Genomic DNA, 13,633 nt, shown 5'->3' on the forward strand with positions numbered 1-13,633 from the left:
ACTCTTGCAGTTTTTGTCAAATTCTTTAACATCTTGATCAAGATTATTTCAGAAGACATAGTATCTGCGTAAGGATTTCATCCATACTATCCCAAGATGTCCTTGATGGATAACATTCATTTTTTTAGGTTATCAGGATTATTGATTCTATCATAGTAAAATAATAGCCCTTCTTCGAAAGAAATATTATCTTTAATTAAGATGAATTTTTTTAAACTTTCCGAATAATTATTCATATTATCAATATGCCAATGATTTTTTTATTAATTTTATGATCTCTTTTGATTTATATCATTGATCGTTTCACCTATAACTTTACTTCTGTTCTTTACTTCTCTAATTTCATTTTCAAATTTTTTTTTAATTTCATTAATTTTTTCTCTCTCTACCTCCAAACGGGATAGAGCGTCGGCGCATCTGTTTTGATTACCCGGCCTATGAATTATCTCATAGCCGTAATTTAAAAGCTTCTTCGCCCAACGTATTAAACTGTTATTTGTTATTTTATTTAGGTCTCCTTTATAACCTAACATATATTTTAAAAGTTTATGATCTGTAACCAAAATAAAATGTCTTATATTGTTGAAACTTTTCGATAGCGAACATGATCGCCGAAGCCTCCCGATCAATGGTGGCGTAATTCTTTTTAGCCGTCGAAAGGGTCCTCGATGCGTAAGCAATCGGTTTCTTCTGGCCAGTAAGAAATCGGTGTGCAATAACAGTTCTAAGACCATCTTAGGAAGCGTCACAAGAAATCACGACAGGAATATCGGCTGAAAAAGGAATTATTGTATCTTCTTTTGATAATATTTTTTTACTCTATTAAATATTTCATCTTCTTTAGCTGACCAAAACCAACTCACATTTTTACTCGTTAGTCGGTTTAAAGGCGCACATTTTTAATAAACGATTCATGATAATCCCAAAAACGAACGTAATTCTTTAACATTAGACGGTGTTTTACAATTTTTTATAGCATTAATCTTATCTTCGGTCGGGTGAATTCCGAATTCATAAATAACATGACCTAAATAAGTAACTGACTTTTCTCCAATTTTATTAATACATCTTCTAGATTAACTATATGATCAAAATTATTCTCGCCTGCAATAATTACATAATCTAAAAATACACTAACTATAGGAATTCCCTTTAATAGGTTTTGCATATAGCGTTGAAATATTATCGGAGCGCTAGTCAACCCAAAAGGAATTCTTTGGTATCGAAAATAACCGACATGAGTCGAAATTACTAAAAGGTCTCTACATTCTGGACTAACTCCGAATTGTAAAATTTCTTAAATCTATCGTTGAAAATATTTTACTACCCGCGATCCTATTTGTCAGGTCGACGAAAGTTGGTAGTAAATCGTTATCCATCGCTAAATACTTGTTGATTGTTAAACGTCTTCGCATATCCGCACGGCACCGGATTTCTATAAAATATTAACCGATGGCGTAGCCCAAGTAATTGGAGTCTTTGTTGGATCCACCTCTCAATAACGCCTTCATCTAAAAGTCTGTCCAACTCAGCTTCAACGGTTCGAGGCAACGGAAAGAATTCTTTTAGATGGCAGCGCAATTGGCACTGTATTGGGTTGTATCTTAATGACGCCTTCCTGTAATTGCGAAAATTTTGAAACAATATTATTTAAACTGGAATCTTTCATATTTATATTATTAATACGAACTTTTTCAGGAAGTTTTATAAAAAATTCTTTAAGAAAATCCAAAAATAAGGGAATTCTCCCCTTAACTACTAAAATAGGTAAAAATTTTAAAATATTTTTTACTACGACTTCCACTAAACATTTACCCAATACTTCGATTTTGATATGGTTATAATCTAGTAATTTATAAGCAGGTGATAATGGTGGTTTGCCTATGCGAATCCAGGTAACTTCATCTATCACACTACACGCCGCGCCAGTATCAAATTCCATAGTAAGCTGCAGCCCATTTATCTTCGCATCGATTGTAGCTTTATTAGCAAAAGACAGGCAAGGTCCATGGTAAAATCATTTGTATAGCATGCGTTCTACACACTTTCTCAATATGGTTTGCTTTTCCGCACCTGAGGCATATTATTTTTTTTTGACTGAAATTAGGTTTAAAACTTGGTTTATAAAAATTAAGGTTGAATTTGTTAGCATTATAATATATTATTATTATTGAATTTGTTTAGTTGTTATAATTATTCCTAAAATAAGTATTTTTGGAACCTTGCATAGGCTTATGTTTAATTATTTTATTAACTTCTGTCAGGGTTTCCTTCTCCAATGAAGACAGCGCGATAGCTAGAGACACAGTATCTTCAAAAGCAATATTTACTTTGGCATATTTTGACCGAAGTTCTTTGTCCAGCTCAGGTAACCCAACTCCTAAGATGAAAATATCTCTTAAGAGTTCATCAACCGGCGATTTAAAATTACATATAATTTAATTGAAAAATCAATAATAGTTTCACTGCCTCTTTTTAAGGTATAAAAATTGTTTCTATGTAGAAGAATACTCGAAACATCCTTAAATATTTTTTCTAAATTATCGAGTAAAATTGGATAATTTATGTTATCTAAGTTATTAGGAAAGTAAAAATTTTTAATTTTAATTAAATTATTGCCTATATAAGCCAATAATAAATCTTTTTTTTTATTTTGATTAACAATATTTTTTACTTTATCCAGAATATTAACTTTTTCTTTTATGAATTCAGGAATATGAAATTGAGTAGGTTCTTCAATCTTCTTCAGAGGCATGGTATAATTTAATCTTGTTATTTAAAATAATTCGTTGTCGTCTAATAGACTTGAAAATAAATCGTCGCCAAATGAAATGTATCAGAACAATAATATAAAGTGATTTATTTCATATAATAATATATATATATGTTGTATTCCATATCAAATCAACTTAAGATTAAACCCGACTCCATTCGATTTTTTTAAAAATTTTTATGATGGTAGTATATACACTAACTAGTAAAAATATAAAATTTTAATTCTCAACTCAGCTTACTTCAAGAGATATGGCCATCTTTAAAAATGCGGAAATTCCAAAATAAACTATATTTAATTTTAAATATCTCAAAAAGTAATTAAGCTAAAGACATGATATAAATTTTATTAAATAGCTCAGAATAGCTCTTTAATATGACATAAAATTTATTTTATTGAAAAAAAGTCTATTAACAAAAACCGGAAATAGAAAACCGGAAATGGTTATAAAATAAAAATTACTCTCTTTTTTCTTTTAGATTTTTTTTACAGATAGACATTATAATTTATTTGTACAAAACCCTAGATTGGGACAAGTACTGGGTCAATAGTTATTACACTTTAAAAATAAGTAGTATGGCTTAAATCCTATATTATAGCAAATATAGAGTAATTATTTTTTTTAAAAAAGTGGGCAATATATGTGAATAATAGCATTAAAACTAAAATTCTAAAAAATCTTATTATTTTGCATTTTTTAAATGTTAAAAAACTCAAAACAACATTTACTAAATTGTATTGTATTATTTAAAAAATATGCAAAACGCCTTAATTTGGAGGCATTATAAGGAATAAATAATAAGATTTTGTAAAAAGTAATAAAGTAACAACTATGATAATAAAAAGTGACCTCAATGATTTCTTCACCCCAACCCAAAGATTATATTCGTCTCAAATTTCCTCTTAAATTCGAGACTTTTTGACCTGGCAACTCTGTGAGTGAATGATGAGGTTTATTTTTCTTGCCAGATAATTAATTATTATTGTGATCGTATATAATATATATTCATTTTAAAGATTATTTTAATCTACTTATAATTAAATACCAAATAAAATAATTATATTTGGCATAAAGTGAATATTAACAGCCGTCATTTTTATTGATTAATTTTACATAGCCCTTTTTCTAAAAAATAAATTTATTTATAAATTTAAAAAAATTATATTTTAAATGTCTACAATTCCTGTAAAGTGCTGCAACCCTTTTCGAATAAAATCTCATTCAGTACGTTACGATCTTAGAGGTGTTTTACAGTGGATGATACAAGTGAATTCTAGCTTATCAATTAATCATAAAATTTGTAGTTCTTGCCGGAAAAAATTCAAAAAAATATTCAAAAAATTCCATCTTACCTTTTACTTCTACGATCCCTATCATATTACCTTCTATTAATTTTAAGTTAATTATAATTGGTGGTAAATTAGATGAGTTAACTGCAAACCAGCATAACTTTCCATTTCCTCCCTTAAAAGATTATAAACATTACATTGCACAAAGTCTATGCAATCCACCCCAGCCTAGCTGTTACTTAAGGAAATGCCAAATGTGTCCCGGCACTTTGGAAGTTAAAGAAAGACTACACTTATTGTTTGATAATAATACCATAGATTTAAACAATGGTTGGCAGCTGACCGTACTACACTCGAAACTTTAATAAAGTCCGCCAACAAATTTATGGAGTATGTAATTGAAAAATTAAATATTTTAATTCCTCGGAACCATCTTCATTTTTTAAGTCATTAAAATAGAATTTGAAAGATGGGGAATATATAAATATCCGATTTTGCAGAGAACTAGGCTTTTGTAGTTCAAGATCACGCTCAATGTTTCCATTGGAATAATCAGGCAACACTTTATCCATTTATGATTTATTACCGCTAAGGGGATATCATCAAACATAAGTTACGTGATTATATCAGATTGTCTCAAACACAATACTTGTTCCTTTCATTTATTTCAAATAAAATTAATTCTATTCTTGAAAGAAAGTTTTGATAAGATTTCAATAATATTTTATTTTTCTGATGGAGCTGTTACCCAGTATAAAAACAAAAAAAACTTTGTAAATCTCTACAACCATTATAATTATTTTGGGATCAAGGCAGAATGGGATTTTTTTGCAACTGCACATGGCAAAACTCCTTGCGATAGTTTAAGGGGAATTACTAAGAGGTTGGCGGCTAGAGCAAGTCTGCAACGTCCTCGTGAAAATCATATAATAACTCCTATTGACTTATATAATTATGCGAGAATCAATATCCCGGGAATTAATTATATACTTGTTAGCAACGAAGAATATTTAAGAATGGAAATCATATCTTGAAAATAGATTTTTAATGGCCAAACGTTAATATGTTTATTAGAATATAATTTCCCATTAATTAGCGAAATAAAGTTATAAATATTTTTACATACATTTTCCTTCTAAAATAAAATAGCCAAACTTATGTGCTAAATATGACACAATGTCTACTAGTGATTTGCATAGGGCCTAATTTTTCCAACACTGCCATAAAGATTTATAAAAAAATATATCCGACCCGATTCCAAACGAATTTTCTTTTTATTTGTTTCGTAAATTACTATACATTTAGTATAATATAGGATTTAAGCCATACTACTTATATTTAAAGTGTAATAACTTTTGGCCCAGTACTCGTCCCAATCTAGGATTTTGTACCAATATTAAGAAGTATAATGTCTACATGTAAAAAAAATTTAAAAGAAAATAAAAGAGTAATTTTTATTTTATGGCCATTTCCGGTTTTCAATTTCCGGTTTTTGGTAATAGACTTTTTTTTAATAAAATAAATTTTATATCATAATAAAGAGCTATTTTAGAACTATTTAATAAAATTACAATCATGTCTTTAGCTTAAATACTTTTTGAGATATTTAAAATTAAATATAGTGTATTTTGGAATTTCCGCCTTTCTAAAGATGGCCATATCTCATGAAGTAAGGCGATTTTCAAATTAAAATTTTACATTTTTATTAGTGTATATACTACCAACATGCCAATTTTTAAAAATATCGAAGGGGTTCGGGTTGAGAATCGACTTTTTTTGGTTGATTTAATATGGAATACAACACATATATGTTTTTCTATTTTCATAAATTGTAATAAATTGTAGCTTTAAGCAAATATAAAAATCAATTTATTCAAATACATTACAGAAAGATTGAAGTGAGAGGAAAAGAGTTGATAATTAGATTAGAAAATAATGAGCTTTAAAATGTTTCCAGCTTTTATTAAGTAGAATACTAGTATAAGAGGTTCTTCGGACAGACCTCGAGGAACAAACTCAATTTATAAACAATATTTATTATAAAATAAAAATAGTATGAAAAATGTTATTTATATCTATATGTGGTCACAGCATATAACACTCTTATACCACAAAGAATTTAGACGAAATTATGCATGCAGATAGCAGAAATAAACTTGTAAACACTAAGGTATGTACAGATGAGAAAATAAAATTCTTTAATATCCTTGAAAAAAAATCTGTGTGATTATGGATTTCTCAGTTATGAAGCTCAATGCTGGTGGAAAAAAAATAAAGAGCCCATATATTCGTTTAAAAAAAACTTTGATTGATTATTTAATCATTGCAATTTATCAGCAGAATAATTTTAATATCTTAAAGTGATATTTGTAGAATAAAATATATAAAATTTTTGTTTTGATTAGTTTTTTTTAGAATATCTAATAACATAGTTTCTGATCAAAATATATTATTATAATAAACCCAAACATAATTGGGTAAATAAATGCAGCTTGTTAGCCTATGCCTTGGGATACTTGTAAAAGAAGAACGCAAAACAATATTTTTGTCAATGTCAGCATTGGTATCCCCCTCTAAAATAGAATCATGAACGACAATGTTAACTCAGCCATAAAACGGTCGTTTGTTATAAAGGCCACGACAGAACTACTGCATATTTTTCCATTAATAAATTTGATGAAATTGGCTGTACTTACATTCAAGTTTGAATACGCAAAACGATATTTCTGTCAATGTCAGCATTGGTATCCCCTTCTAAAATAGAATCATGAACGACAATGTTAACTCAACCATAAAACGGTCGTAAGTATTGTTATAAAGGCCACGACAGAACTACTGCATATTTTCCCATTAATAAAGTTGATGAAATTGACTGTACTGTACATTCAAGTTTGAACATTCCTCTAAATATTCATGAAAGTTTCTCAGAGAATCGGATAAAGTTATATTTACATTAACTCCTAGTGAAGTGTATGATAGTACAGAATTAAATGTTTATATTTGTTAAAAAATAGGCGGAGGTGGCATAGGGATTGTAGTAGTGGTGATAGAAATATCATTTGGGGAACTGGGTGAAAATAAATTAAACATAGATATAAAACATAAGATAAAAAATAAAAAAATAATCAGATGAGTTCATTTCAAGCGTAGTTCTTTATTATTTTGTATACCAGTAACTCTAGAACGGGTAAGGCGTTTGTTTAATCGTCATTATTTTCTTTGCTTATCTTTAAATAGATTCATCATGTTATGTAGCAATGTGAGGGATTAGAGTTAGCCTAGACAAATAAAGAAATCAGGCAAAAATATAAATAAACTATTGTTGATATTATACAAACATTAATTGTAAGGTAATTAAAAAAAGGGGGAGGGGGGAGGTATAAATTATTATAATATAAAAATAATAAAAATTAAATTAAATTAAAGGAATTGATAAGGTTTTGAGAAATAGTGGTTAACAGATAATAGAGATAGAAAGAAAAGTATGAGATAATAAAATTTAGGATAAAAATTCATTAAGGAAGGGGAAAAAAATAAAGAAAGAGTTATTTATAAGGATTGGAGATTATAAATAAGTTAGGATAAGAATATTTAAATATTTGAATATACTTGATTATCTTCTTAATTATTGTTATGAAAGAAAAATATGAGTAAAAAATATTGTAATGTAACTGACAAAAATTGTGAGTATTTTCAAAATAAATATACAAGTTGAGTATCTTGTAGAGATTTCATTAATGTGTAATTGATTATATGAGATGAAAATTGATAAGGTAATCTAAAAAATAAAGAAAGGATTAAGTGAAATATTAGCCTGAATCTTTTTATTCACATCATTTATTTCATTCATATTGAGGGAATATTGCTTATATCAATTCAAAGACGATTTTTCAAATCTCTCAATCCATTTTAGGTATGTGTACACCATCAATTCTCTAAATTCCATTCATCTGTTTGTATAAAATAAATAAATAAAATCAACAAATAAAAATAAATACGTACCGATGACATGACGTAGCAATGACATGACGTAGCGATAACGTAATGAGGACATAGGAAAATTATAATATAGATATGACAAACAAATATAAATATATAAAAAACTGACAAGAAATTAAATATTTCGAAAAAACTGGACTAATTGTCGTTTTAAATTTTAAAACATAAGTTTAGCAGGGATGGGTGGGGGATTTTTTTCCATTGCAAATTTACTTACCTGTTTTTGTAAATATCATTTTTAGTTAAGAAAAAAATTCCCCTACAACCCCCCCCCCCTTCCTCCAATGTTTAAAATATGTTATATAAAAAGTATTTAAAAAAATTAGCAAAAGTTAGTAACTCTTTAAAATAATGACTGTAATTCATATTTTTATAAAAATCTAATATATATACCTGTGAGCTGGACCTTATTTGATTACGCCTAAAATGCCGCTGTTTAAACAAATCACGCCGGCGTGCCGCCGATTTTTATGTCGGCGGCGCACGGCCGGCGCAGAAATTTCTTTCATATTTTATACCTTTTTATTCTAATAATTGGTCAACATCACTCTTGTAATTTTTTAATGTCAATCAGGATTGGTATCCGTTTTCAAATTGGCAATTCTAATGATAATAATAACAATAATTCCACGTATATGAAAACCTGAAAATTAAATGTCCCAAGCCCAACACGTTGGCTTAGTATATTAATTATGCTAGAAAGCATATCTGGATTAAATAAGGATTTAATTAATAATGTTTTGAAAAGAATTGGGAAGCACTTCTCAAATTATGAATCTGAACTAGTAGAAGAATTATTAGCATTTCTTTCAAAATTTAAAGAAACTGTCGAATTTCTTTCAGTACAAAAAGGGCCTACTTTAAACTTGGCGTTACTTTTTAGAAGTGAAATTAAAACACATTTAATAGTAAATGATAGTGATAGTTCTGAAATTATTTCACTTAAGGAAAATATACTAAAAAAAACTTGCGTTACGATTTCAAGTTTGTAATCTGCGAGTATTATTACATAAGTATATTCTTTTATTTTTTATTTAAAATCATCTAGGTATTGGCTTCTCTTTTAGACCCAAGATTTTAAAAATTGACAATTGTGTCAAAGTATTTAATAGAGCAAAATTGCTAAGCTTCAGAATTTATAATAAAACATCTTAAACTTATAGAGAATGATGATAATCAGGTAGTAAATATAGCTAATGAGGATGAAGATGAATTATTAAATTCAAGTTATTTGACAAAATTGGCAAATAAACATTCAACAAATATAAATTATGATTTCCAAGTTAGGTGACTTAGAACAAGAATGCCACAGTTTTCTTGGAAAACGACATTCACAAGATATGGACGTTCTAAATTTTTGGAGAGAAAAGAAGAGTGAACTTCTCAATCTTTCCAGGCTCAACAAAAAAATTCTTTGAATTCCAGCGACTAGCACACCTAGTGAAAGAGTTTTTTCTACCACTGGATTGACGTTAAATTCAAGGATCATCATTATGTCCCGATAATTTAAATAAAATAATTTTTATACATGATATTATAAAATTACGAAATCGATTTTGGATATAATAAGTTTTTCTATTAAGTATTAAATGAATATTAAAAAATATGCCAAGATATCTGTAGAATAGTGTATATTTATTTGTTTTTGTTATTTTAAATTAATAAGCAATTAAAAAAATTTATAACTGCGCCGATTTACGCCGATTTTATTGATGGCGGCTAAAAATCGGCGCGCCGCCAGCCGTCGATTAGATTTTTGAAAATTGCGCCGGCCGCCGATAGTTTCGTCGGCGCACAGGTCTAAATATAGGCAAAGATCTAAAAAACCCAAAATAGATATAAAAACATTTTTCTAAAAAAAATCTGCAAATATAAATTTAACATCTAATGATTTGATGAGTTCTATTATATAACTTGTTACACTAAATTGTCGGTTTCTATCAATTATTGAGGATACTTGATTTCAAAATATCATAAATTCACTTTTTTCTGGACTCAATTCTGTAACAGAGAAAATATATCTCGAAACATTAATAGAACAGCCCAATCCAATATGTAAAAAATATTAAAAGAGGTAGAAGGAAAACTAATTTGATACAACTTAAAGAAAGGCAGGGGAAGATACTTTAAAAAAGGGCAAACGATTGCAGAGAAAAACAGTAGAATGATAATTATTAAATTTGGAAAATTTTAAAAGATTGGATAAGAAAGAAAATATTTTGTATTGGGAGCCTGCTAAGCTGCAGAACCCAGATTTTTATATATTTTATTCAGAATCTTATTTGTCCTGCGTTGAATAATCTTTTTCATATTTATTCCTTATTTCACCGAAAAAAAATATAGGATGAGCGAACAACCCTTGGAAGATATTATGATAATAGATCTAACTAAAATTTTAAAAATTTATAAATGACTAAACTTCGTATTTTTTTAAATATATTTTGCCTATAAATAAAATAAAAATTTCATTTTTTTTGGCAAATTTATGAATAGTTTTTTTAATTATGAATATCTTTAATTAAAAAATAGAATTTCTAATAATCATAAAAGATTTAAATATATTTTTAAAAAATTATATACAATTCAAATATATTTAAACCCAAGCTAAACCCAAAGCACTTAAATTTTTTGCGTTAAACCGAACCAAACTCGTTTTATATTTATATCGGGTTCAAACCCCTAGTTATTTCAGTCAATATGTTATTTATTTTTTTAACTTTAAATATAATTTTAAGCACGTTTTAAACATTTTTTCAATCTTATTTTACCGGAAATTTATTCGAGCATATTTTGAATACCTACCCTAATTTTGGACAAAATTCCCTTTTAATATTTAAATCTTTCAAAAGAAAATTAATCTAAGGAAAAACTATTAATAAATTGTAAGCAACATCTCGAATACACTATACTATAAAAATTAGTCTCACGATTCCTAGAAATTTATAAAAAAAGAGTTCTCTTCAGGTATCTAGAAATTCCCAGAAGAGTTCCCAATCGTGATCCTGAATCTGTTTCGGTCTATATTTTTTTTACAGTTTCAAACCCAACGCATCACGCCTTCACACCTCTTTCGCGCAAACTCAAATGTTAACGGTTAAATTTTTTTTAAATCGCAAGAGTACATTTTCTACATATGCCGGAATATTTTCGGCAAAATTATATTTTCAAATTTTTTTTAAAAAAAAACGCGCAAAAAATTCTGAAGATAGGGGGGTTTAGAAAATGCTTCTTTTTTTTCCTTTTATAAATAAGTAGAAAATATATGGAATCGTTCAAAATCTCGAAGGCGTCTTGTACTTGAGGTCTCTATTGATCTGTCTATATTTAAATAATTTTACCTATTCATTTTTCTCATTTCAAATCATTCTCTTAATTAGTGTTGTTAAACGGCTCGATTTGAGTCTACTATTTTTTTAAAACGGCTATCTCAATATTTTATCCAGAAAAGTATTAAGCAAGCCTAAAAATTTTGATCATAGGTGGCACGATGGCTTGGACATCTATAGGCGAAATCTTGAGGCTTAGAAAATATTTTTCTGACTAAAATATTGAATTAGCCGTTTATAAAAATAAACTTAAATCGAGCCGTTTAGCAACACTACTCTTAATTATCAAAAAAAACAAAAATCTTAAATAGTTTAAATAACATATTATTTATTCGTGAAATACATATAATAAACACAATATATTCATAACAATATGTTTGTTATAACTATGAGTACACCCTAGATTTCTATTTTAAAAAATCAATTTTTTCATGCCAATTAGATAATTCAATTATTAAACATCGAGCAAGATTTATTTTGTTTAAAACACATCTCAAAATTTGTTTTTAAATTCTTTTTAAACTCTCCAAAATATATATGACAAATTCAACCCGGTAAAATTAACAAAGAAATTTGAGATATTTTTCCCCTATAAAATAAAAATTCACATTTAAACAGTTTTTTATTTTAAAAAAAAACCAATTTATCCGTATGGAAGGCCAAATTTTTTTCGAATTGAAATGGGGAAAAAATGTTATTTACATATTATGTGTAGTGTTTGCTAAATTCAATATTTTAGCCAGAAAAAATATTGCTTAGGCCTCAAAATTTTGCTAATATATGTCTAAATCTTTGTTCCTTCTATGAGCAAAATCTTTAGGCCTGCGTAATATTTTTATGGATGAAATATTGAGTTAGCCGTTTTTAAAAATCGGCTCAAAACGGGCCGTTTAACAAAACTAATTATGTGTTATTATAATGTGGAGTCTATGGAAAACAACCGAAAACACTGTAATAGCTAATAAATTTTGGGTCAATTGTGATAATATTAATTTATATTTTTATTTCAATATAAATTAAAATTAAAATTTAGGTATAATTAATTGTAGAATTTCTGATAATAATTTTAAATAATCTATATTCATTTTACTAGTAATATACTGGAAAAGAAAATATATTTGCCGATAAATCCATTAAAATACCGAAGAGTTTATTTATTGTATTTTTTGTTACTACACCCTAAGACTTAAGTACTGAATATAATAGATGAGAAACAAATAACAGTCTAATAGAAATTTTATAAATCAATTAAATACTTTTTGCAGATGCCTGCAGAGGTACCATTTTCACGGCCCGGCCCCGATTTTTTTTTAAAAAAATATTTTTCGGCCCGGCCTGGCCTTATTTTTATATTTTCAGGCCCAGCCTGAGCATTTTAAAATAAAAAATTTTAGGGCCCGACTCGGTTATATTTTCAAAAATTAAAGTACTGCCCGGTTCGTGCCGGGCTTAGGATCGGGCCTGCAGGTCTCTGCTTCTTTGTACTGTTTAAGAATATTTTTTAGAAAAATCATTCATATTTAATTAGCAATATATGTGATTTAATTTTATAATTCATACCTTTACTATAATAGTTCTTTATCGGCTGTGTAAAAATAAATATATATTTTTATGATAGGAAATATTAATTTATTAAATATAAAAAATTATATTTGGTTCAATTTATTTTGTCAGTCCAATCTCCCCAATATGTTTACCAATTTCGAAACCTATCCCGGCCCAAAATTTTTAGTCATGAAATCTAAACCGCGACGATTATTAAAAATTATGATTTCTAAAGTGGATATAGAAAACAGCCTAGTCTGCCGCCCTTATTTTTTAACTTATAAATTTTGTGTCATACCGACTTCTATAACCTAAAATCATCAATTTATCTAAAGAATACTATAATGATTCTATCATAAGTTGCTTACAATTTATTTTTAGTAGAGTGATGATAAATTAATAAAAATTCTACGGTTTTTTCAGATTGAAAATACGAGAACGAGAAAACATTTTAAAATGCCCATCCTAAAAAAATTATAATCAGGAAATTTTCTTGCTTATATCCATGCCAGATTTTTGTGACTTTGGATTTCTATATTTTTTTAAAAAAATTTTAAATGTAATTTTAATGACAAATAGAAGGCTTATTTTAAATTTGCATAAATTCCGTTTAAGCCGGCAAAAATTTATCTAAGCATGGGGAGGGGAATCTGTCCCCCACAACTCCCCTAAAAAAATGTCCCCCTTTGTGGTAATATAT

This window comes from Gordionus sp. m RMFG-2023, chromosome 3 (assembly GCF_954871325.1).
Source record: "Gordionus sp. m RMFG-2023 chromosome 3, tfGorSpeb1-WG-v2, whole genome shotgun sequence".
Taxonomy (NCBI): Eukaryota; Metazoa; Nematomorpha; class Gordioida; order Chordodea; family Parachordodidae; genus Gordionus; species Gordionus sp. m RMFG-2023.